This window comes from Trachemys scripta, chromosome 8 (assembly GCF_013100865.1).
Source record: "Trachemys scripta elegans isolate TJP31775 chromosome 8, CAS_Tse_1.0, whole genome shotgun sequence".
In the NCBI taxonomy this organism is placed as follows: domain Eukaryota; kingdom Metazoa; phylum Chordata; order Testudines; family Emydidae; genus Trachemys; species Trachemys scripta.
The window spans coordinates 50175254-50199758 of NC_048305.1; positions in this window are offsets into that span (position 1 = coordinate 50175254).

The window sequence follows — 24505 nt, forward strand, 5'->3', positions numbered from 1 at the left end:
TTGTCCCTCTTTTGTGTGAAAAATGTTGAAGTGTGAAATGTTTCAGCCAATTCTGGTGATCAGGTTTTGGTGATGCAGAGAGCCTTGTATCTATGAAAACCAGGTACTTGGGGCCTTTACTTTTGAGTGTATCCCACCAATACTTCAGGAAAAGGTAACTTGGAACTGAGGCAAGTTGTCTCCTCTGCATGACACACCAGTGGATTTGAGCCTCAGGTTGTCCTCTCCTGATGATGAACTAGTTAAGTGTGGTGGTGAATTTTGCAGAATTGTTATAATTCAACAGGTCAGTATGACTTCGAGTTTCCTGGACCCCAGCTTCGCGAAGTGCTTAAGAATGATCTTAACTTCAAACACTTGACTAAATCCCATTGAAATCAATGGGACTTCAGTGCATACCCTAGTACTTTGCCAAAGTGGGGCCTGGTGTCTTATCCGGATGGCTCACAAGGAGTGTGTGCCTTTGAATTTCAGGGCACTCTGTCCTAATAGCAAGCCTTAGGTCTGTTGGCAAGCTAGGTGTGGAGTATCTCTGGTAACCTCTCAGCACACAAGTGAAAGAAGTGGATATCTCACCTCTGTCCTTTCCCAGAGCTCCTTTGTCTCTTTTCCTTCCCAAAGTCACCACCCACCTCTGTCAGTGCTGCCTCCACATCTTGCTATCCTTCCCCCTGGAGAGAGTAGTCAGCTTGTTGGGCAGCCTGCCTGCTCCTGTAGCCCATGCTTTAGGGATAGGTATCCTAGAAAACGGGCCTTTTCTGCAATGGAACTTGTGTCAGTCATGATGCTTTCCTGAGAGGCGTGGCTCGATCCAGCGCCCACTGAACTCAATGGAAAGATTCCAGCAGGTTTCGAATCAGCCCTATGGTTCTCTAGCTACCCGTCTAGTCACTCTATGCCTAATGACAGCCTTCACTAGCCTGATGCCCGTCCATGTAATCATGGCTCTGAATTTTGGGGTCTCTTGCCCCAATTACACCCCAGATGAGGATGGCTTTGTGTTCTGTAATAGACATCATTTAGTTAATTCCAATTCCAGTTAAATGTGGCAAGGATTTAGAAGGCACACAGGGAAATCAAACAATTGGCAACATCTCCTGGCTTTATTCTCACTCCCTTCTGGTTCATCCTTTTCAATCTGGTTCCATAGACTCTAGTACTTCCCCTCTTTCCTTAAGAGCTAAAGAAAGCTCTGAAAGATTACTGGAATTGATGGGAAAAGTCTGTCTCTTAGGCATTCCCAGCTCTGTCTATAGCCATCACCAGTCTGTTAATTTCACTTAGCAATAAAATAAAAACATCCATTACTCAGCCCTCCCCACTCCAAACCAGTCTGGATTTTGCATGAAATTTCACTCTGATATCAAAAGCTGATACGGTTGTTTTCCTTCAGTCAGCTCCCCCATTTCTTTTGTCTGACTTAATTACCCTATGATCAATCTCATAAAGACACAGCAATGCGGGAATGGCAGATGGGGGAGCAGAGCATGAATATTAATTAGCAAAGAATTCCAAACAGAGGACTTTAATTACATTCAAAGCGCAGGCTTGCAGGCAGCGACTGACTTCCTGCTTCAAAGCTTTCGAAAGGTCATCGCCTCAGCTGTGTCAGTGCATGTACGTACATTTCAAGTGGCGGGGGGGCAGAAATATATTCCTGTTTTCAAATTAAAAAGAAAATAGTCACGTCAGTGAGAGCACTTCTCCTGCTGGACGCATTTAGGGAGACAATTATTTTGTTATGACATCCTTCCACTGGGGGGACTGAACCGGAGACCACTGAATCTAAAAGTATGATGCCTGAATGTTGGACTTCATGATGGGCCCTACATGCTTGTATGTAGCAGCAGACCCAGGAAACTGGTTTAGCCACTAGGGGGGGCCAAAGAGCCACTTTGTATGAGTTTGGGTTACAATTTTCATAGATTCCAAGGCCAGAAGGGACTATTGTGATCATCTTATCTGACCCCCTGTATAACACAAACCAGAGAACTTCCCCAAAGTTCTGGTTCCTGGAGCAGATTTTTTAGAAAACAAATCCCATCTTGATTTAAAAATGGTCGGTGATGGCGAATCAACTGGGACACTTGGCAGATTGTTCCAGTGGTTAATTATCACTGTTAAAACATTTATGCCTTGTTTCCAATCTGAATTTGTCTAGCTTCAACCAGCCATTGGATCGCATTATACCTTTCTCTGCTAGATATTTGTTCTCCTTGCAGGTACTTGGCGACTGTGCTCAAGTCACCCACCTAACCTTCTTCTAGTTGAACTCAATCTATTTGTCTGATCTATTTTATGATCTTTTTTCAGAAGCACTGTTAGATGTGTATAATGCTTGCTAATCACTTAAACATCCCAGAAAAGGAATAAGATCCCTGCCTTGAAGAGCTTACATATTCAAGTCTCCAATCCTGCAGCCCCTTCTAGAGCAGCAGCAATTAAACCATCCATCTTGAATCTTATCTTAGAGTGGCATAAATCTCGTATCTATTATTATTTTAATTGATAATGTGTATTGCTGTAGCACCTAGAGACTCTAACTGAGATCAGGGCCACATTGTGCCAGGTGAAAGTAAGCCGGTACGGTACGGTACTGCGTACCAGCAAGAGCCAGTACGCCGTGCCGGACTGGATGGCTTCCCCGGCGGTGATTTAAAGGGCCCAGGGCTCCACGCCCCTGCTCAGGACTCCGGCGTACCAGTAAGTCCTTTAAGTTACTTTCACCCCTGGCCAGGTGTCCCCAAGGGATTTACAATCTGAATAGACAAGGCAGACACTATGTGGAAAAGAGGAAGAATTACTGTCCCCATTTTTCATATGGGTAATCGAGGCAGAGAGAGATGTGGGGCTAGGTTTTCAAAAATCTGCCCCAGGTTACAAGAATTGAAACCAGGCCTTCTGAACCACAGGCTAGTGCCTTATCTACCTTCTGTTCCTGGAGCCTGCTGGTAATCACTGGAATTACCTTTATATAAATGCAGAGTAATGAGATCAGATGCCAGCCTTGTGTTGACTTGACTGCAATTACATTAGGAATGAATGTGACCTACTGATCTCTTTATTCCCACTGGGGGTGGTTTCATCCCCAATATGGAAATAGCCCTTCCTGACCAGCAGGGTAACCATCGAATTCTGGTGGCCAACACAACAGGAACAAGCATGACTGCTGTCCCGCCTTACAAGTGATAGACTCTTTAATGGTAATACCCATGTTTCTTCCTGAGGAGGGACATCACTGGTGTATTACTGACCAGAGGATCATATTGGCCATCAGGCTCTTTTGCAAAACTCTCTGGGGGGAGTTATTTTCCCCCTCCTTATTTCAGGATGCACCTTTAAGGGCTGGGGGTTAGGAGACCCTGCCTTGCGGCGTGAGAAGCAGCTTACCAAAACTGTCTCAGTTCCACTGTCAGCTGTGGCTTTGGTAGATCTCAGAGGCTAGATGAGTAGACCCTTGCAAGGTTCCTGAAAGGCAGAGCTGAGAATCATGGATCTCTCCTGGATTACTCTGGTAGGTTTGATCCCCTTGCCGCTGTTTGGAGGAAATACGGGCACCTCGCCATCTTGTTTGGAGGGAGAGGAGAAATGCCATGGACCTTGTTTTCCTCAAGCTTCAGGCCGTTTTCCCCCACAAGCCCCCAAGCAATGGACTTGGTAGGGCGGCCATGAGGCTGGTTTGTCTGGGCGCTCACTTTGGATCATTGCTGTTCTGTCAGGAGCACATGGCAGGTGGCTGGCACGCCCAACGTATTGGCAATGGACTGCAGCTCTCTTTGCATTTAGTGCATTGTTTCAAATCCAACTGGATCAGGGCTGGAGTACCAGGACGTGGGGCCAGTCAGGACCAAGGTGCACTGGCAGAGCTGTGTGCAGGGTCCAGGAGTCGAAATCCAGACCAGCAGATTGGCAGCGTTCTACGCTTCCACCCAAAAAAGCAGGGTCAGGGGTGGTATTGGGCCATCCCTCCACAGAATCTAAACATACACGGAAACTGGGGACCAGATCCTGAGCTGCTGTAATGCAGTGCAGCACCACTGACTGCAGTAGAGCTATGACACTTTACACCAGCGATGGATCCGGCCTAACATAGCTGGGCTCCATGGGGTGGTGTTATACACTGTCCTACCATCACCACCACATACACCCTCCCCCCCAATCCACCCAGCCAACCTACAAAACGCCAGGGAGCAATGAATGTCCCAGGGAGGAGCTAGCCCTCACTAGCTCGGCGGGTTGCAGAGTCCAGGATAGCAGCTGCTCAGGAGTGGAAGAGGCGGTAAATGATGGTCTCTAGCATGGGGCTTGAACATTGGGAGAGTTTGAACCCGAACTCTATGGCTCTCATTGCTTCAGAATGAGAATGGCTACAAATCCCCAGACCCTTGTTTGAGACTGAGCTTTGGGCTAGGGTCCCACTACCCACAAGGAACTGTTCAGAGAGACAAAGCCATCTTCTCTGCCTGCAAAGCCTGGATTCTCTACAGAGCCTTCCCAGCCCTTGGAGGGAAAAGGATTCAAGAGCATAAGGGAGGACAGGACAGAGCCCACCAGAGCGCATCCTCGGTAGCTCCGTGAACCAGCGCCTCGCCCTAGCAGATGTCAAAGGAGTGCTGTCTCCTCGGCTGCAGTATTGTCTGGCAAGCCGGGGAGCGCAATCAATCCTCACAGATGGGCAGACTGTGGTTATTGATGAAGCCAATGAGCTAATACAAAATGCTTTCTAGCCTCTTTGCATCAGCATCCTTGCTCCGCAGCAGCTCTCAGTGGGTTGTTTAAAATCATGCTAATAGCCGACCAGGGACAGCTGAGGCCTAGACGTTTCCTGGCAACTCCCAGGATATTCCCTGGGCTGCACAGCCACCACTGGGAAAGAGCGTCTGGATCGATGAATAACTGGTGGCTGGACTGACTTGCGCCTAAGCCTCCTGCTTGCCCATGCAATAGCGAAGCCGGGGTAGTTCTTGGCATCACTGTGCCTCGCAGAGTGCTGTGTAATCACTAAGGCCAGCATTTTCCGCAGCCACAAATGGAGTCCGAATTTCAGAAGCGCTCAGCTCCTGTTGAAAACGATGGAGAATCTGACCCCTCCTCCACATTGAGAGCACTAGGAGCTGCTCGGGGTCTCTTTTGAAAATCTGGCCTTGAGAAGGTACCCATCTCATTTCCACACCCTGGCCCCGGGCCCCAGGCAGGCTGAGAGGGGAAACCTGCAGCATCTTTGCTGCCAGAGACTGCCTGACTAGCTCTGCTCCTGGGTCTGTATAAACTTTTCCTTGTCATTTTACATTGGGTGCCCAGCAGATGCCAAGGGAACCACAAGGACCAGTGTTAATAAACCATGGGGGGACACAATGTCTAAGCTTTTGCCTTAGCACAATCCTCCACAGACTTCCTGGGGGTGTTTCCAGATAACGATATGATCTGTCCTAGTCCCCCAGAGAAAGTTGTCCCCTGCTCTCCCCATGTCTTGAGGGAGTGACAAAGATTCACAGAAAGAATCATTTTCTTCTAGCACTGAGCAAGGAGCTACTCTCTGTCTTCTCTGTCTGCTTCACTAGAACCTTCCCCAGACCCTGCCTGCCTGGCTTCCTGCTACAGATTTAAAGACCACAGAGGGTTTCCATCTCCTCTGGTTTTCTGCTCTCTCTCCCCCACCCCCATGCTCTTTTTGGGGGGCCTGATCTTGTGAGGTGCTGAGCACCCAACAACTTCCACTGACTTCAGTGGGAATTGCAGGTGCCCAGCACTACTTTAGATCTGAACCTGAGGCTTTGCCTGCACTAGGATACACAGTGCTTTTTAACATGTTTGTGAAACCCTCATGTAGACGGGCCAGAGATGCTAGCTGGTAATGGTCCACCCCTGACTCTCCACTAGGGCCAACCCCTACCAGCTAACCCCTGTTACAATAAGCATGTTAGCTAACACATGTCTAAACACCTTTTCACCCAAGTGAAGATGTACCCTAAGGCCTTATCCAGCCCAGGTGGGATGTTAGACGTTAACTCACATGTTCTACAGGACTAGCACAGCCAAAGCAGTGCTGACGTTAACATGTGCTAACATGGGTGAGATAAAGCCTACACCTCATGTTATGAACGTTGTACGTGACCGGGTCAATGAGGGGATGTGATTGCATTCTGGGGTTATAAGACATTCCTGTATGAATGCATTTATCTAGCTACTAAGGGGCTGGGGAAGAATAAACAAGAAGGCAATATGCTGGTCCCAGACAAGCAACCTCCTAGCAAACATCCAGGGTAGTTAGAAGACTGGCATCCTTCGCAGCTTTAGGCTGAGTGACACAGCTGTTTGGCCAGGCTGGGAGGCTAGAGATCAAAAGGACTATAAACAGTTTTAAACAGAGACTTAATTCCTGTCAAGGGGGGGTTGAGTCGCTAGAGGCTGTGCGGTGGTGTTGTCGGGGACAGGGAGACCAGCTGACATGGACAGGGCTGCTGCAGAAGAATATATAGGGAGTTAGGCCCAGATCCTGAGGTATTGAGGCTCCTAAATCCCATTGATTTTAAGAACCTAAATACCATTGAGTATCTGGCCTTAGTCTTCCCAGGGTCCCTGCGTGGAAGATGGTGATGCACCTGGTCAGACAGGCTGGTTGATTGGTTTTAGGCTACGTTGTCTATGAGAAGTTTTCATGCTATGTGAATGATGCTTTGCTTTGAGGTGACTGTTTGGTCACTGACTGCTGTCGTCATTGCTCCCAAGGGAGATGAGGCTGCAGGGGAACTTGAAAAGGCCCTGAGAAGATGATCAAGGATGTGTAATGGCTTCTGCGCAAGGACACTGAAAAAAGCAGAGCTGTTCAGCTTAGAATAGAGACGACTAAGGGGGGACGTGACAGAGGTCCACAAAATCATGAATGGTGTGTAGAAAGTGAATAGAGGAGTGTTATTTACCCCTTCACACAATACAAAAAACAGGGGTCACCCAAGGAAATTAATAGGCAGCAGGCTTAAAACAAACATAAGGAAATATTTCTTCACACAACGCACAATCAACCTGTGCCATTCATTGCTACAGAACATTGCAAAGGCCAAAAGTATAATTAAGTTCATAAAAGAACTAGATAAGTTCATGGAGGATAGGTCCATCTATGGCTATTAGCCAAGATGGTCAGGGACGCAACCCTATGCTTGGGGTAAGCCTAAACCTCTGACTGACAGAAGCTGGAAAGGGAAAACAGGGGTGGATCTCTTGATAATTTTCCTCTTCTGTGCACCTCCCTGAAGCTATGGTACGGGCCACTGTCAGAGACAGGATACTGCACCAGATGGACCATTGGTCTGACCCAGTATGGCAGCTCTTATGTTCTAAATCAGACCAGTGGAGGCAACCGCGGTTAGTGCCAGGGGACTGCAGGCCAAGCAGTGCTGTAGCCAGGGTCTAAGTGTAGGGGGAGCAAACATAAAAAAGGCGCCCCCCTTGGCTCCTCCTCTGGCCATGCCCCCCCTTGGCTCCTCCTGTTTCCCCCCCAGATTAACCCCGGGGCCCAGCTCAGGACTCCTGCGGGCTTCCCAGGGGTGCGGATACCCCCGTTCCCCCGCGGTCCTGGGAGAGTCTTTCCTGCCCAGCCCGCTCTGCAGGTGTCCCCTGCTGGGCTGCACCGCCTGGCCCCACCCGCGGGGTCCCATCCACCCCGCCCCGGGCTCCAGGCTCCTGCGCCGCACCACGGCCCCCGTCCAGACAACGCGGCCTGCGCCCCGGCCCTGTGGGCCCAGCCCCGGGAAGCCCCTCGCCCGGAGGGGCCCCCCCAGTGCAAGGCATCGGACCCCCGCCGCTCACCTTCTGTCCTGCGTCGCCGCCTGTCCCCGGCCGATCCCGGCCCCGCACCGTGGGCGGATCCCAGCTTCGGCTCTGGCTTGGGGCGGGGAGCGCTTGGCTGCCGAGCCCTGAGCCGCCGCAGGAGGTGGCTGCGCCTGCGGCGATGTTGGGGCCGCGTGGGGCGTGATGGCCGAGGAGCCGGCCCCCTCGCTCCTCCGGCCGCGCCTGCCGCCCCCCCCGGCTCCTCCGGCTGTGCTGCCCCCAGCGCCGATCCGGCAGGCGCTGCTTTTGGGAAATGTGCTGAGGGGAAGCGGTTGCTTCCCCTGCACCCCACTAGCTACGCTACTGAGGCCAAGGCCCCATCTGAAAGTGGGAGAGTTATGTGAGTTCTCCCTGAGCCAGGCGGCAGCTGGTGGCCCCAGGCCTAGGGAGGCATGCGTTTGACAAGAGCAGGAGGGGTAGTAACTGCAGCACTGACATGCAATGTAGGAGCTTTCTGAGGGAAGCAATGCTGTGAGCCTCTATTTCAAAGGTGGGTAAACTATGGCCCACGGGACCCTCCTGCCCAGCCTCTGAGCTCCTGCCCCGGGAGGCTCACCCCCGGCCCCTCCCCCGCAGCCTCAGTGCGCCACGCTGCCAGCGCAATGCTCTGGGTGGCCGGGCAGCACAGCTGCAGAGCCCGGCCTGACCCGGTGCTCTGTGCTGCGCGGTGGTGTGGCTGGCTCCAGCCGGGCGGCGCGGCTGTAGCGCCTCCAGCCACCAGTGCTCCAGGCAGCATGGTAAGGGGGCAGGGAGCAGATGGGGTTGGATAGAGGGCAGTGGAGTTCGAGGTGGTGGTCAGGGGGCGGGGGTGTGGATAGGGGTTGGGGCAGTCAGAGGGTGAGGAACGGGGGGCTTGAATGGGGGCAGGGGTCCTGGGGGGCAGTCAGGAAGGAGAGCGGGGATTGGATGGGGCGGCAAGGGGCAGTCAGGGGTGAGGGTTCCAGGGGCGGTCGGGGGAAAGAAGCAGCGGGGGGTTAGATATGGGGCCAGGCCACGCATGGCTGTTTGGGGAGACACAGCCTTCCCTAACCTGCCATCCATACAATTTCCGAAACCCGCTGCGGCCCTCAGGCCAAAAAGTTTGCCCGCCCCTGGTCTATTTCAAGGGGAGGTGGGGGGGCACATTTAAAGGCCAGCAGTTATGGCTTGTAGGCTAGTTGCTGAACATTGAATGGCATGGCCAGCCCTGGGTAAAGAGCCAGTCAGTAAATGTGCCGATCACTTTGTGTATCTACAGCGATCGGTTATTGCAGCTGAGAAATTAGAATTCAGAAAACAGCAACCAAAATGACAAGGGGAGTTGGAGGGAACAAAGATTAAAAGGGCTAAATATGTATCACTTGGCTAAGATGAGGGACATGATAACAGTCTGCAAATATTTGACGGGTATAAATGCCAAAGAAGGAACTGAACTGCGAGGGGTGGTACAAAGGGCAGAGCTAGGGATAATAGGGTGCCGTTAAGTATGGGAAGCTTTCGGCTGAATCCTGGCAGTGAGCTCTATTAGCCTGAGAAGCTGTCTCTCAAGGGAAGTGGAGGAAACCCAAGTCACTTGATATATTGGACAGTAGACTAAACAAAACACTCAAGTACACAGCAATGTATGGAACAAGGGGCTTGTGGGTCAGGTACTGGACTGGAACTCAGGAGATCTGGATACAGTTCCTGGCTCTGCCCTCAGACGTTCTGTGTGACCTTGGGCAAGTAATGGAGACTCTCTGGGCCTCCGTTCCTCATCCTTTGTCTGTTTAGACAGGATGCTCCCTGGGGCAGGGACTGTCTCTTGGTATGTGTATGTACAATGCCTAGCACAATGGGGCCTGATCTGGTTTGGGACCTTGAGGCTGTGCTGCAGTACAGATAAGAAAGGAAATAATCCTGCAGTGGCAGGGAGATGTACTAGAGGAACAAACAGATCTGGAGCTAGGCACAGCAATCCACTCCTGTTGCTCTGCACCACTCCTGCAATGCAAAGCAGCTCTCAACAGGGTTTCACCTTAAAATGGTTTGGGGGCGGCTTTCGCACTCCCAGAGCAGCATGAAGCAGTGACAGCATGCTGGGGAATCTGGGCCCTGCTTTCTCTGCTGGGAACAAAGTAACATGCCAAACACTTTTGTTCCTACCTGTACATTTTTTAAAAAATCCCCCCAAAACAAAACCCTCCACTGCACACACAATTCTCCCCTGGAGGGAGGATGAGAGACTCAATCGCATGTTCATCACCTTGCTTAATGCTGTAGTGTGGAAGGTGCTGAGATACTAGAGATGCGGGCAGTGTAAGAACCAGAATAGAATAGAAGACTAAGTGTAAATACCAAATAACCCTCAGGGACACATAGCTAACATGGCTGCTGCAATCATACTTGACAAGTCTAGAGCTTGCTTCCTCCAGGGAGCTTAAAACTCTCCACCAATATTAACTGAACATTCAGAACACCATTGTAAGGAAGACATTGTTTTCCCTGCATTAAAGATGGGAGAAGCTGAAGCCCAAAGCGATTAAAGTAGCATGCCCCAGGTTGGAGAAGGAGTTGAGCAAAGACCCCTGCAGTTCTGCCCTTTTGTCCCCTGCTCTAAGCATCCGTTTACTGCATTACCAAATAAAAGCTGTGTGGAAACCATGGCCGGTTGTTAGATATGTTAGATTTGATCATGCTGACATCGGCAGTGCATAGATGGCTTGCATGGAGCTATTGATCAACACCATTGCCTTTCACATCCCACCATTCTGTTTATAATGGGACCTAGATGACAGATTTGACCACAAAGATGCTGCTGTGCTGTGGGAACTCTATGAAAAGCCAAGCATACTGGTTTGATTCAGAATATCAGGTACGTTTTTGCAGCCTTGAGCGATGCTGGTGCTAGTGTCCTGGCTTTACGTCTGTCTCAGGTCTTGTTGCTCCTTCTAATCTCAGTTGTCAAAGTTCCACACCAAGTCCAGGTGATATGACCAAAAAACCCATTCAACTCAATTATCCCTTTTCTTATATCAACTTTTCACTCTTCCAGACATTAAAGATATTGGAAATGGGGAATGTCTTAGACTGATCCGGCCAGGCAGGTTTTGTGTAGTTGGCCTCCTCTTTCTCCTCTGTTGTTGGGTTGCTTTCTCATCTGAAAAAAGAACAGGAGTACTTGTGGCACCTTAGAGACTAACAACTTTCTCATCTGAGAACTCCTCTTGCGGTCTACTTTTTCTTTAAAGCTCAGACTTATCTCATCTTTCCTAGAGAAAGTACAGTTGCACACCACCTGCCAATCAGAGTCATTAGGTGGGCATGCAGTACAAAACAACTTCTCAGTTCCACTTTCTCTTATTCCCACTGCTGGATCATGCTGCTAGTATGACAGACTTTGAGAGATTGGTTCCCTTTAGAGAGGGGCCTGAGCTACAGAATTTGCATCTGGATTTTGGACCCTCCAAAGTTGAGGTGGTTTGCATAAGGGGCTTTTGATTGGCCCATTGCAGCAATAAAGTCCAGCTGCACAATTCACAGCAGCATCCAGTTTGGATTCAAACCATCTGCCCTCAAAGTTTGGTGGCATTTAAATGGGAGATTATGATTTGGCTCCAGATGTCATTTATACATGCTTCCCATGGCATGATGGCCAAGGGTGCATCTGCTTTAAGAGATTCCCTTTGGGAAGGCACAAGAATTCAGACTGACAGGAATGTGCAGCTATTGTCCTTAGCGCAAAGCATATAGAAAGATATCAGACTACAATTAGGGACAGTATATTTTATAGGAACTATATCTCATAATCTTTACGTAGTTAAATAATGACAAGGCAGTATGTGGCATAAATTACAGGAATAGCAAAGTAAGTACACTGCGTGTTGAATACCTTTTGAGGATCTCGGCCTGAGACCCGTTTACTGGGTCACACGCATATTGCAGGAAGTCAAATGGATTTTAGTTAATATGTAAGAGCTGATGGAATATGATCTGTGATGATGCAAAAGTAGGGTCTGAGGGAGGCTGCCTTCTTCCACACAATGCATGAAGGTGGGAGACCTGCCTCATCCTCTCCACTATATAAAGATGTGTAAGGAAAGACATTTGGTTCTGAAGAAGCCTTGGCTTATCCCTCTTTAACTCATTGCGTTCAGGTTTTGTGCAGGACAGAGCATTCTACTGCTGAATTTTTCTTTGAGGGAGAAAAAAAATCTAGGAAACTCCACACAGAGAAGACATAAAGAGAACACCGAGGTTGCAAAGTGAAGCTCTCAAAAGCCTGGAAAAACCAAAGTGAAAGTTGTGTGCATAACCTTATCTCTGCCCCTTTGTATGTGTCCATTACAGTACAGTCTTAATTACATGATCACATTTCCCTCTCCCCATCACTGACACCCCATTCAGTGTGCAGTTGAGATGTCAAATGAAGCAAGGTTATGTAACAAACAGGACTGTGGTCTGCAGGACTCCTGCAGTATGCCACACAGCAAACAATGAAGAATCACAGAATCATAGACTTTAAGGTCAGAAGGGACCATTATTGATCATCTAGTCTGACCTCGTGCACAATGCAGGCCACAGAATCCCACCCACCCACTCCTGTATCAAACCTATGTCTGAGCCATTGAAGCCCTCAAATCATGGTTTAAAGACTTCAAGGTGCAGAGAATCTTCCAGCAAGTGACCCGTGCCCCATGCTGCAGAGAAAGGCAAAAAAACCCCAAGGCCTCTGCCAATCCCTGCCAATCTCTGCCCTGGAGGAAAATTCCTTCCCGACCCCAAATATGGTGATCAGCTAAACTCACCAGCAAGACTCACCAGCCAGACACCCAGGAAAGAATTCTCTGTAGTAACTCAGATCCCACCCCATCTAACATGCCATCACAAGCCATTGGGCATATTTATCGCTAATAGTCAAATACCAATTAATTGCCAAAATTAGGCTATCCCATTATACCATTCCCTCCATAAACTTATCAAGCTTAATCTTGAAGCCAGATATGTCTTTTGCCCCCACTACTCCCCTTGGAAGGCTGTTCCAGAACTTCACTCCTCTGATGGTTAGAAACCTTCATCTAATTTCAAGTCTAAACTTCCTGATGGCCAGTTTATATCCATTTGTTCTTGTGTCCACATTGGTACTGAGCTTAAATAATTCCCCTCCCTCCCTGGTATTTATTCCTCTGATATATTTGTAGAGAGCAATCATATCTCCCCTCAGCCTTCTTTTGGTTAGGCTAAACAAGTCAATCTCTTTGAGTCTCCTTTCATAAGACAGGTTTTCCATTCCTTGGATCATCCTAGTAGCCCTTCTCTGTACCTATTCCAGTTTGAATTCATCCTTATTAAACATGGGAGACCAGAACTGCACACAGTATTCCAGATGAGGTCTCACCAGTGCTTTGTATAACTGTACTAACACCTCCTTATCTCTACTGGAAATACCTCACCTGATGCATCCCAAGACCACATTAGCTTTTTTCACGGCCATATCACATTGGCAGCTCATAGTCATCCTGTGATCAACCAATACTCCAAGGTCCTTCTCCTCCTCTGTTACTTCCAAGTGATGCATCGCCAGCTTATAACAATAATTCTTATTATTAATCCCTAAATGCATGACCTTGCACTTTTCACTATTAAATTTCATCCTATTACTATTACTCCAGTTTACAAGGTCATCCAGATTTTCCTGTATGATATCCCGGTCCTTTTCTATATTGGCAATATCTCCCAGCTTTGTGTCATCCGCGAACTTTATTAGCACATTCCCACTTTTTGTGCCAAGGTCAGTAAGATTAAATAAGATTGGTCCCAAAACCGATCCCTGAGGAACTCCACTAGTAACCTCTCTCCAGCCTGACAGTTCACCTTTCAGTACAACTCGTTGTAGTCTCCCCTTTAAACAGTTCCTTATCCACCTTTCAATTTTCATATTGATCCCCATCTTTTCCAGTTTAGCTAATAATTCCCCATGTGGAACCGTATCAAATGCCTTACTGAAATTGAGGTAAATTAGATCCATTGCATTTCCTTTGTCTAAAAAATCTGTTACCTTCTCAAAGAAGGAGATCAGGTTGCTTTGGCACGATCTACCTTTTGTAAAACCATGTTATATTTTGTCCCAATTACCATTGACCTCAATGTCCTTAACTACTTTCTCCTTCAAAAAATTTTCCAAGACCTTGCATACTACAGATGTCAAACTAACAGGCCTGTAGTTGCCCGGATCACTTTTTTCCCCCCTTTCTTAAAGATAGGAACTATGTTAGCAATTCTCCAGTCATACTGTACGACCCCTGAGTTTACAGATTCATTAAAAATTCTTGCTAACGGGCTTGCAATTTCATGTGCCAGTTCCTTTAATATTCTTGGATGAAGATTATCTGGGCCCCCCGATTTAGTCCCATTAAGCTGTTCGAGTTTGGCTTTTACCTCGGATGTGGTAATATCTACCTCCATATCCTCATTCCCATTTGTCATCCTACCATTATCCCTAAGCTCCTTATTAGCCTCATTAAAGACTGAGGCAAAGTATTTGTTTAGATATTGGGCCATGCCTAGATTATCCTTAACCTCCACTCCATCCTCAATGTTTAGCGGTCCCACTTCTTCTTTCTTTGTTTTCTTCTTATTTATATGGCTATAGAACCTTTTACTATTGATTTTAATTCCCTTTGCAAGGTCCAACTCTACATGGCTTTTGGCTTTTCTCACTTTATCCCTACATGTTCTGACCTCAGTAAGGTAGCTTTCCTTGCTGATCACTCCCATCTTCCACTTGTAACGGGGTGAACACCTACTCCTGCCCTGAGGGGTTAAAGCCAGCCCTGCAGAGGGCTGGGGCTGTGGGAAAAGCTACCTAGGCTGATTGGGGCATGGCCCAGCTGCAGCTACTTCCCCAATCAGGCCCCAGCTGGCCTGTATAAAGAGGCTGGGAGCCAAGAGCTCAGAAGTCTCTCTCTGCACTCAGAGAGAGAAGGGCCTGGCTGCATGTAGAATAGCTAAGATGGTGTTGACCCAGAGAGAATGTAAACACAATCTCTCATGTTATGCTTTGTCTACATGCAAAATAAATTCTGGTTTTGCATCAAGATAGTTCTTGAGTTAGCTATCTGATGGACAGTCCCAGTGGAGACCAAGGCACTGTAGTTTTCACTTCAGTGTAGCTACTCTAGGTCAACCCCAGATCGGTAGGTGTCAGGTTGACCTCGACTTGTTACAACAAATTAAAAACTTCCCTTGCTTTGTCTCCACTAGAATTTTCCAGCCTGATAGCTACCTGGGTGTAAAAACACCCCCTTTGGTGCAGTTAAACACCACCTTCGATTTAATCAAGATACAAAACTGGAGTTAAGAACGGAGCTAACTGTGTGGTCAAGGCAAGGCCCAAATGGGAAAGGTCTGTTTTCAGTGTGGAGTGAAATTAAGTTGGATTTTGATGTCAGGCACAATGGTCATGTTCCATACAAGCTGTATAGTAACTGCAATGTATAACTGCTCCATCCTTTCTCCTTGGGCCAGGGTTGGGTGGTTTTTGGTTTCTTTTTTTTTCTTTTTTCTTTTTTTTTTTTTGCCAGCTGTGCCATATTTCTTCAGAGCTTTTCTCTTCTAATCCCTTCCCTAATGCCAGGAGAAATATTACCAGCAATGTTGGAGTAGCTCCAAGCAATTGATGCACTAATAAGAAACTGGCTACAGAACCGACCAACATTACTTCATACATGCCCTGGAAACTTTTTTTTTTTTCCATGGAAAGCCAGGGAAATGAGATAAGGCCTCAAAATTCAGTGTTATGGATCAGAACAAAGCAGAGGGAGAAGGGGAACAAAACAATTAAACCAAAACTGATTTTCCTGTCCTGTATCATCCAAAGAAATGAACAGGTGCTGATGGTTCCACAGCAAGAAGATTGGAGACAGTCCTGGGCACTATGTTTGGATCCAGATAACTAACTTCCCAAAAGTTTAGAGGTGCTCAGCTCCTTGCTTTTGGTTCAAGCCACGGTAGGCATGGGGGCCTGATATGGAGTATTCAGGGTTGTTAGAGTCAATGATTTTTCCTCCTGCTAACAGGTTCCAACCTATTGCTAAAATATACTTTACTTTGGAGATGGTAGAGATTGGTTTCCACGAGGAGACCATTGAATTGGGGTTCCTACAGTGTAGTGGTTATCTCATCTGTCTCACACAGGAACAGTCCCCAGCTGAAAACACAAGGGGAAGTTCTCTAATTTAGATAACAAAACTCATTGGACCAGGAATTGTCTCTGCTTCTATGTTTGTACAGCAGCTAGCTCAACCAGGCCCCATTCTCGATTGCCCCTAATCCTCTTAGAGATACTCCACTGTACGCCTTCATCATCTGGGAAACAGACTTTCAGCGCTCTCCAAGAACCCTATCAGTCATATTCCCCTTGGTATCTAGATGCTAAATACAAACTTTAACAAGTTGCATTAGGGGTGTTTTTTCCGGGGGGCAGCCAAAGGCACTTCTCTTACACAAAGGCCAGCCCTGCTAAATTTAAAGGCCCCACTCCAAAGCATCAGAGTGCTAAACTTTCTAAAGAAAAGGTTGCTGGGATTTTTTTAACATGGGCAAAACGATGTGTTCCTCCCTAGCTTCATTCTCTGAAGCAGCTGAACTGTTTTGGCTGGATTCTTCCAAAAGTATTCTGCCTGAGGCAGACACCTGGCATGGAAAATTTCAGCCCAAACCATTAAAGTTTAACAAAGTTATAAGCAAAAGGGCCTTAGAATGGGAAGTCTTAGGCAACCTCAGTAAGAGGTGGTGCTGCCAGCCCCACCTAAAATATGTCTCTTGGTCAGACACTCTGCATGGGGGTGATCCTGCTCCTACCTCCTGACTCATCAGTTGTTATTTTTTTTATCTCTGTATGATATGCTGTGTGAATGATATGATGTTCTCCCTTCTTGAGATGCAACCTCCATCTCCATTATTTCCAGTGTTTGTTTGGGTCATTTACACAGTTGAGATCTGCTCTGGAGATGAGACCCAGATTAGCCGAACAGAGTAGCTGGGTGAAAAATCCAAGCTGGAAGTCAGCTGAATTGTATCTGCTTATACCAGGTTCAAATTTGGCTCCTTGTGTCTATTCTGTATAGTCACCACACTTCTTGAGACGACAGAGCAGTTGCTGAGTTTGGAACATCAATTGTGCCTCTTGATCTCCACTTTTGTAAGCCGAAAGAGAGAGATCAGTTATTGTTCAGTGAAGGATAGATGCACCTTTCTGAATTGTTGGTAAGGTAGGATGTCTCAGGATAAATCTATTTTATGGGTTTTCAGAGATAAGGGAGCTGGTTAGGATTAAATATGAACTGAGCCTGAACCTTTCATGTTTCTATTTTGTTGGTCAGTGCCAAACTATAAACAGGTGTTACACAATTGGCTGAATAGCAGGACATAAGACATCATGGCTACACGTACATATTTGGAGCAATGTGGTGGATTCAGCTTTAATTCACAATGCCAGCCAGTGTAAAATACTACTCTATCTTGGAAACAACTAAATCCTTAACATCATCCATGGGCAATCTACCTGCTCGGATTTCTGCGGCACTCATCACCAGAGCAGCTGTTCTCTGAGTCTATGTTTTTGGCTGGAGAAATAAGATATTAGGATGGGATTTTCAAAAGCATCTAAGGCAGGGGTCGGCAACCTTTCAGAAGTGGTGTGCCGAGTCTTCATTTATTCATTCTAATTTAAGGTTTTGTGTGCCAGTAATACACTGTAACGTGTTTAGAAGTTCTCTTTCTATAAGTCATGGAGATAGGTGTATATCTCATAGAACTGGAAGGGACCCTGAAAGGTCATTGAGTCCAGCTCCCTGCCTTCACTAGCAGGACCAAGTACTTATTTTTGCCCCAGATCCCTAAGTGGCCCCCTCAAGGATTGAGCTTACAACCCTGGGTTTAGCAGGCCAATGCTCAAACCACTGAGCTATCCCTTCCCCCTAACTAAACTATTGTTGTATGTACAGTAAATAAGGTTTTTAAAATGTTTAAGAAGCTTCATTTAAAATTAAATTAAAATGCAGATCCCCCCTGACAGGTGGCCAGGACCCAGGCAGTGAGAGTGCCACTGAAAATCAGCTCACGTGCCACCTTCGGCACACGTGCCATAGGTTGCCTACTCCTGATCTAAGGGTTGCTTTTGAGAAACCCATCTTTAATCACCATAGATGGGATAACTATTGTTTGAAAGATTCTGCAAATATTCATTCCAGGTCTGAAAGAAATTCACTCTGCCTGTGTTATTTTTTGTGATTATTCTAGCAAATGGCTTTCCGGACAGAAATGGTTGTGGAAACAGCAAATGGTAAAAGGCATATTTGTTGAAATCAGTGGGGTTATGCTGAATTACACCAGCTCATTTAGTTCATTATTTTTCAGTGCTATCAAGGTCCAGTATTTTATTCTGCAGGTATGGATTCATGCTAGGGCCAGCATGGGAAATGCTGACGTACAGCGTGAGCATCTGCCTTTATGGTATCCACAGGCCAACTGGAAGCAGGAAGCCCCAGCAAGTTCCTGAGAAAGCTGCTTCTTGCTAGGCCAAGAGAGCTGGCTTCAGGGGTCCTGATCATTTGAACAGGCTTCTAATCCGCTTAGGACAAGAGCTGAATGTCGAGTGGCTTGCTGAACCTATGATCCTTCGCAGGGTCACCCGTCCCTGGTCATGCTTTGCTTTATGTGCTGTGCCCAGTGCATAGACAATGTGAGTCTCTCCTCAGCTAGGGAGGCCAGCTGCTTAGCTCAAGTTGTAATGACTCATGCTTTTAGCCCTCGGGGTCCCCAGTTCAATGACAGTCCCCATCTTTGCAGACATGAGGAACTGAAGTGTGGGCTTGCCTGTTATTCAAACTGTTGGGCCTCAAAGCTCACAATGAGCTTTCCCTGTCCAGATGATGTATATAACCCACAGAAGATGCCATCTGTTCCATTTTCCCCTAACTAAGGACCCAGGCTCTGTAGCTGGGGACTGTAATAGAATCTGGGTGGATTGGGCATAGATGGGCACATACAGCTGACATTTGGATACAGCACGATGTGAATCAAAGTTATGCTGCCTTGTACCACAGCTGATTGTTGGATATGCAATACAAGTATAGGACAATTGGAAAGCAAGACAGCTGAAGTGTGCGATCAGACTCTGCTAGTGTTTGTGGAAACTTCTGCAAACGTCTATTCTTTGTCATCCAGAAGCCATATGCAAGGAACAGGCTTATTGCATGAAATGTGGTGCAATGTAAGGGACAGCTTGATGCAAGGCATTGTTTTGCCAGGCTTCTCAGGCAGCGTCTTTGTGCTACTACTGCTGCTGCAGTGGAAGAAACAGCAACATCGATGATACCAAGAGACTCTGCCAATATGGAGGAAAAAAGGGATCTAATTCTCTGTTGCCCTGCACCTTGTGCAGTTGTGCAAGATGCTCCCATTCTGCTTTACTAGCCTTTTTCACCTATTTTGCACTGGTATAAATGACTGCAAAGGATCAGGATGATGGGGAATCAGGCCCAAGATCTCTCTACCATATTGCTAGCATTGATATGTTTGCTAGACTTCATTGCGCAGATATAGGTGTCTGCGTTCTCATGCATTCGTCACATGTAAAGGCACCTCAGTAATTGTTAATTTCATTTGAAATATGCAGCTTACCTCCATGCCTTTTCAAATTATTGAAATGTCAATGGAGCCATGAAAACTGGCCACACTTGTCTTTTATGAATTTATTTTTTATGTATGTTTTCACAATATTTTGCACTTATTGTCCATAGCATTTTTTCACCTGAGGATCTCAAAGCACTGCTACAGATTGTAGGACTCACAACATCCCCTGTTCTGCTGACATCAGTGGGAGGTACTCATACCCTGCACCTGGAGAATAGGGTCCTGGGTCAATATTATTACATCCGGTTTAGGGAACTGAAACACAAAGGAGTTACGTGAATCCTTCAAAGCTACACAGTCCGGGCAAAGCCAGGATGAGAGTTCAGGAGTCTCAATTCCCAACTAGCAAGAAACTTGAACTGCAAAATTTTGATCCCAATCTGAATTCTGACCCCTCCCACCCCCACTGTCTTAGTTCCGGATGATTGGATCTGGTGGAAGTCAGTCAGGATCTGTTCTAACCGCAGAGAGAATGCATCCTCTCCTATGCAGTGTCTTCTCTATCTTACCCGCACAGTGGTGGGGGGCAGTGGCTCTGGCATAAACTTACCCATTGTCAGGGGAGAATGCACTAGAGCTAGCACAAGTCAGTGTCTGCTGCTGTCAGCTAAGGTTGTGTCTTCATTTCTGCATTCCAATTCCATGCTATGGGTTCAAGACTCACCCAGGGCTTGGCCTCAGCTTTATATCTATGTGCATTCCAGGGGGTATTAAAAGTGCTAGACAACTAGGGGGGACCTCCTTCAGTTGAGACATTAAGCCACCAGCCCTTACGCCCACCGCTGGAGGCCACAGAGTTAAAAGTTAAAAACTCCATGGCACCTTTTGAAATCTGCAGAGGATAATACTGCCCGCTCTATGTGATATCCTGTTCTGTAACAATGGTGGGTCCATACCTGTGTGTGAGCTATTGCGGAACACACAATGGCAGCTGCTTGGTCTACAAAGCTGTCCTCACTGAAATCAGTTGGTTGGCATAGTGCCGGTTTGCACTAGTAATGGATTTGGGTCCTGCTAGCTACCTCACTGCTTTGTAAGGCACTTCACAATATCTTGAAATGATCATGTAAATGTCTATGTAAAACCAAATGCTCTTTTATTCTACTACAATTGCATTAACTCTGCGGCATTCTGGCACCCCCTCACTACATGTGCAAACAATTTTATACTAAGGCACAAGACGAGTATATGGAGAAATCACTCTCTGTTCAGTATAGACGACAGAGGCGAGAAGCAGGAACAATAAATCAGTCTTTCCCTGGGAAAGGAGACCCTTCAGAGGATTTCTCTTCTTCCAACCCAACACTCGCTGATTAAGAGTCCAGTAAATGGCGCTGCAGAAATATTTGTTTCCGGGTGTCATTTTATCAAGCAGGCAGCTAAGCCTGCTTCAGCTCCTATATATAGATCTTTCATTTTAGTGCATATTTTGGAGACTTTTATTGCTACAGTCTCTGGATCAGTCCCAGACAGGCTGTCCCCAAGGAGTCCAGTTTTGAATCAGAACCTCAGCGATCAGAAACCATTTTAAGGGTCTCTCAGTTGTCGCTTCTGTGGACTCTGAACTCCACGTGGAGTGGTAATTTAGCTAGCTTAGGGTTTTGTGGGGCATGATGATCATTAATAATAATAATTAATCATACCACTGCCACCAAACTAAGCTAAACAATCTGGTGGGCTTTGCATTTGTCGAGCTATATTACATCTAGGACTGAACTAAGATCACACTTATACACACTGGCACACCCTTTAGACCAGGAGTTGGCAAACTACGGCCCGTGGGCCATGTCCGGCCCGTGAGGCCATTTAATCCAGCCCTTGAGCTCCCGCTGGGAAGCGGGGTCAGGGGCTGCTCCACGTGCGCGTGCCGTGGCTCCCGGAAGCAGTGGCATGTCCCGCTCCAGCTCCTACAGTTAGGGGCAGCCAGGGGGTGCCACCCCCGGAACTCCCATTGGCCGGGAACTGCGGCTGATGGGAGTTGCAGGGGTGGTGACTGGACAGGAGAGAGCGCAGAGCCGCCTGGCCACGCCTCCATGTAGGAGCTGGAGGAGTGACATGCCACTGCTTCTGGGAGCTGCTTGAGATAGGTGCCACCCAAAGCCTATACCCCTGACCCCCTCCGGTGCCCCAACCCTCTGCCCCAGCCCTGATCCCCCTCCTGCCCTCCAAACCCCTCAGACCCAGCCTGGAGCACCCTCCTGCATCCCAAACCCCTCATCCCTAGCCCCAGCCTAGAACCCACACCTACATCCGAAGCCCTCACCCTTCCCATACTCCAACCCCCCGCCCCTGCCCGGAACTCCCTCCCACACCCTAACCTCCTCCACCCCAGAGCCTGCATCCCGAGCCAGAGCCCTCAACCCCTCCTGAACCCCAACCCCAATTTCGTGAGCATTCATGTCCTGCCATACAATTTCCATTGCCAGATGTGGCCCTCGGGCCAAAAAGTTTGACCACCCTGCTTTAGACAATAACTGCTGGCAATGGCCCAGTGCATGCTGTAGACAGACCATTTGGCAGACACAAGCAGAAGCCAACAGGTAACATTATCTGCCTTGCACTAACAGAAAGCTTTCAAAGGTTGATTTGCAATATTTTGTATCTGCCTGATGACTGAAAATCCCTGTCCCTGTAATCTCTCTCTCTCAATCTCTATTTTATTTAATCTAATTAGTTTGTTCCTGATCCTGTTCTATCTTTTTCTTTCTGTCTTTTTTTCCCCCTCTGATTTCTTCATTTCTTTCTTGGTTCCCAGATTCTGATCCATCTTTTTAAATTTCTGTCTCAATATTCTGCCTGTCTTTGTTTGCTTTGTATATGAGTGTGTCCTCCCGTTTTTCCCTGAGCTCTAATTCTTCCCCCTATACATTTACCTGCCGGATGAGACACTTCTTAAGCAGTCCTCAGAGAAGAAATGTGCTGTCTTTCTCCTTTCATCACTCGAGTTTTTCCAACAGTGATATTCCTCCCTATCCATTTTCCCCCTCCCACTTCTTAAAAAAACGCAGCCAGCTCCTGCTGTGTGTCCTTAAATCCATTCCCTGCAGCTTTGCCGGTTTGAAAGCCGGTACCCTGGAAGGGGCCTCCCAGCTTTTGTTGGCAACCCAGCTCCAGTCTGATCGCCACAGATAGTGCTTTGGGGTGAAGGGGGGGGGGAATCCCTTCGTGTTGAGATTTCAAAACAGAACGTGCCCACCTTGAGAGCCGCGCGCTCGTGTGAGGGCGGGACCGGGCTCTTCATAAACAAATCAACGACTTCTGAAGTTTTTGTTTTTTCGCTTTAAATGGGTTTCCTTTGGCACATACTGCGTCTTTTCCTCTGGCACGGCGGGTGGGTTCTATGCACTTCTCGCTCTGTGTGTCTCTTTTGATGCGATTCCCCGCGGCGTGTTGTGAAATTAAGCAATTAATCGATTAGTATGGATTTATTTTGTGATGTCCCCCCCCGCCGCCCCCATGACTCGAATCCAGCCCACCTTCCCGCACGTCAAACAGATGGGATCATTGGGAGATGCCTGGTGCTTGGATCGGTGCGGAGGGAACGGGGCACCCTGGTTTCTCGGCTTTGTACATTTCACACATTGGAACTGACATGAGCACTCCCCCGCTTGACAAGGGATTTTCTCTTTCCCCCTAGGTGAGGGGTGGGCTAGAAAGGAGGAGCAGAGGGAAAGAGGGCGGGCAGATCTATGATGTCACAGCAAAAGTTACAAGAGGAGGAAAACACAGACATGGTTCAACTTTAAAAATAATAATAATAAAAAACCTCTTTGGACTGCCAAGAACGGGCGAGTGGTGAGCAATGGAATGAGAGCGAAAGAGGCTAAGCTGGAGACCTGTGCAGATGCTTGTTGAAACCTTATGAATGGATGCTGAACTGCAATGACCCAGCTTGTGATCCCCAATAACAGGCAAGGACAGTGGAGGTGGTGCAAGCTCACTTCTCATTTTAAACGGGGGACAAGCCAGCATGTTATTCTTTCTCGTGCAAGGAGTGCTAAGAAGCCTTCCTTCTGGGAAGGGGGAGGAGCCCTCAATTCTTCCCTGCACCTGGTTCTCTCGCTCCGCTTGTTGTCTCTGCCCTTCTCCCACCCATCCACTTTCCCCAGCGCCCAGTTCTCATGGGTTGCATTTTCCTCTTCCCACCTTTCGGCATGAGCGCCCGTTTCCACCACTAAGGGTCAGCAAGGGGGGGAGGGGAAGCAGCCCGGAGGGACCAGAGAGCACGGAGAGTGGGACCAGAGATGGGAGCACGCACAGACCCCCAGCCAAGAAGACCCAGAAGACTCTCCTCAGCCCCGCTCGCGTACGGATTGCACAATGGTGCCTGCTACGCTCCGGGAAGCGCATTTTAAGCCTCTCCTGGAGACACCCATTCCACGAAACGAGGTGTTTTATTTCGGGGTGGACGGACTAGAGGTGGGGGTGGGGTTTGTGTCTAGCAAATGTAAAGAAACCTCCCACGCTAAGAGAGGGACATGCTGTCAAAATAGCTCTCTGGGCGCGACTTCAGGAGAGCAAGGGAGAGGAAGGGGGTTTACATTGCCCAGCAAAGGGAAGTCACGCGGGTTTGCTACCTGTAGCTCTGGGCAGAAGTGGCGAAGGTGTGGGCGCCTCTGTGTAACAGGGATGGAGTGTGAGAAATCGCCGGTATCTAAGAATAATCACATGGCAAAACAGAGAGAAAGACTCTGTGCCCGTTTACCTCCGTCCCGTATGAGACCTCCCTGTCTGGTTCCTGGGCTGACCCCTGTTCATTTCATGTGCTGTCCCTGTACGTCTGTAGCTGAGGCTTTAGCAGTGTCTCAGAGGCACTTCCAGTAAGAGAGAGAGATTCATGCAACCTCAGAACGATGCTTCACACAGAATAACCACGGCTGAGCTCTTAGCGATACATTATTAATAATAATTAATTATTATGATTACTGTGCTCCCCCCCCCGCAATTGCCCATCCCCAGTAGTTTACAGACCGCTTTGGCTCTCAAGAGCAAGCGTGGAGAAAACCAGTCGCAAAAAGGCGTT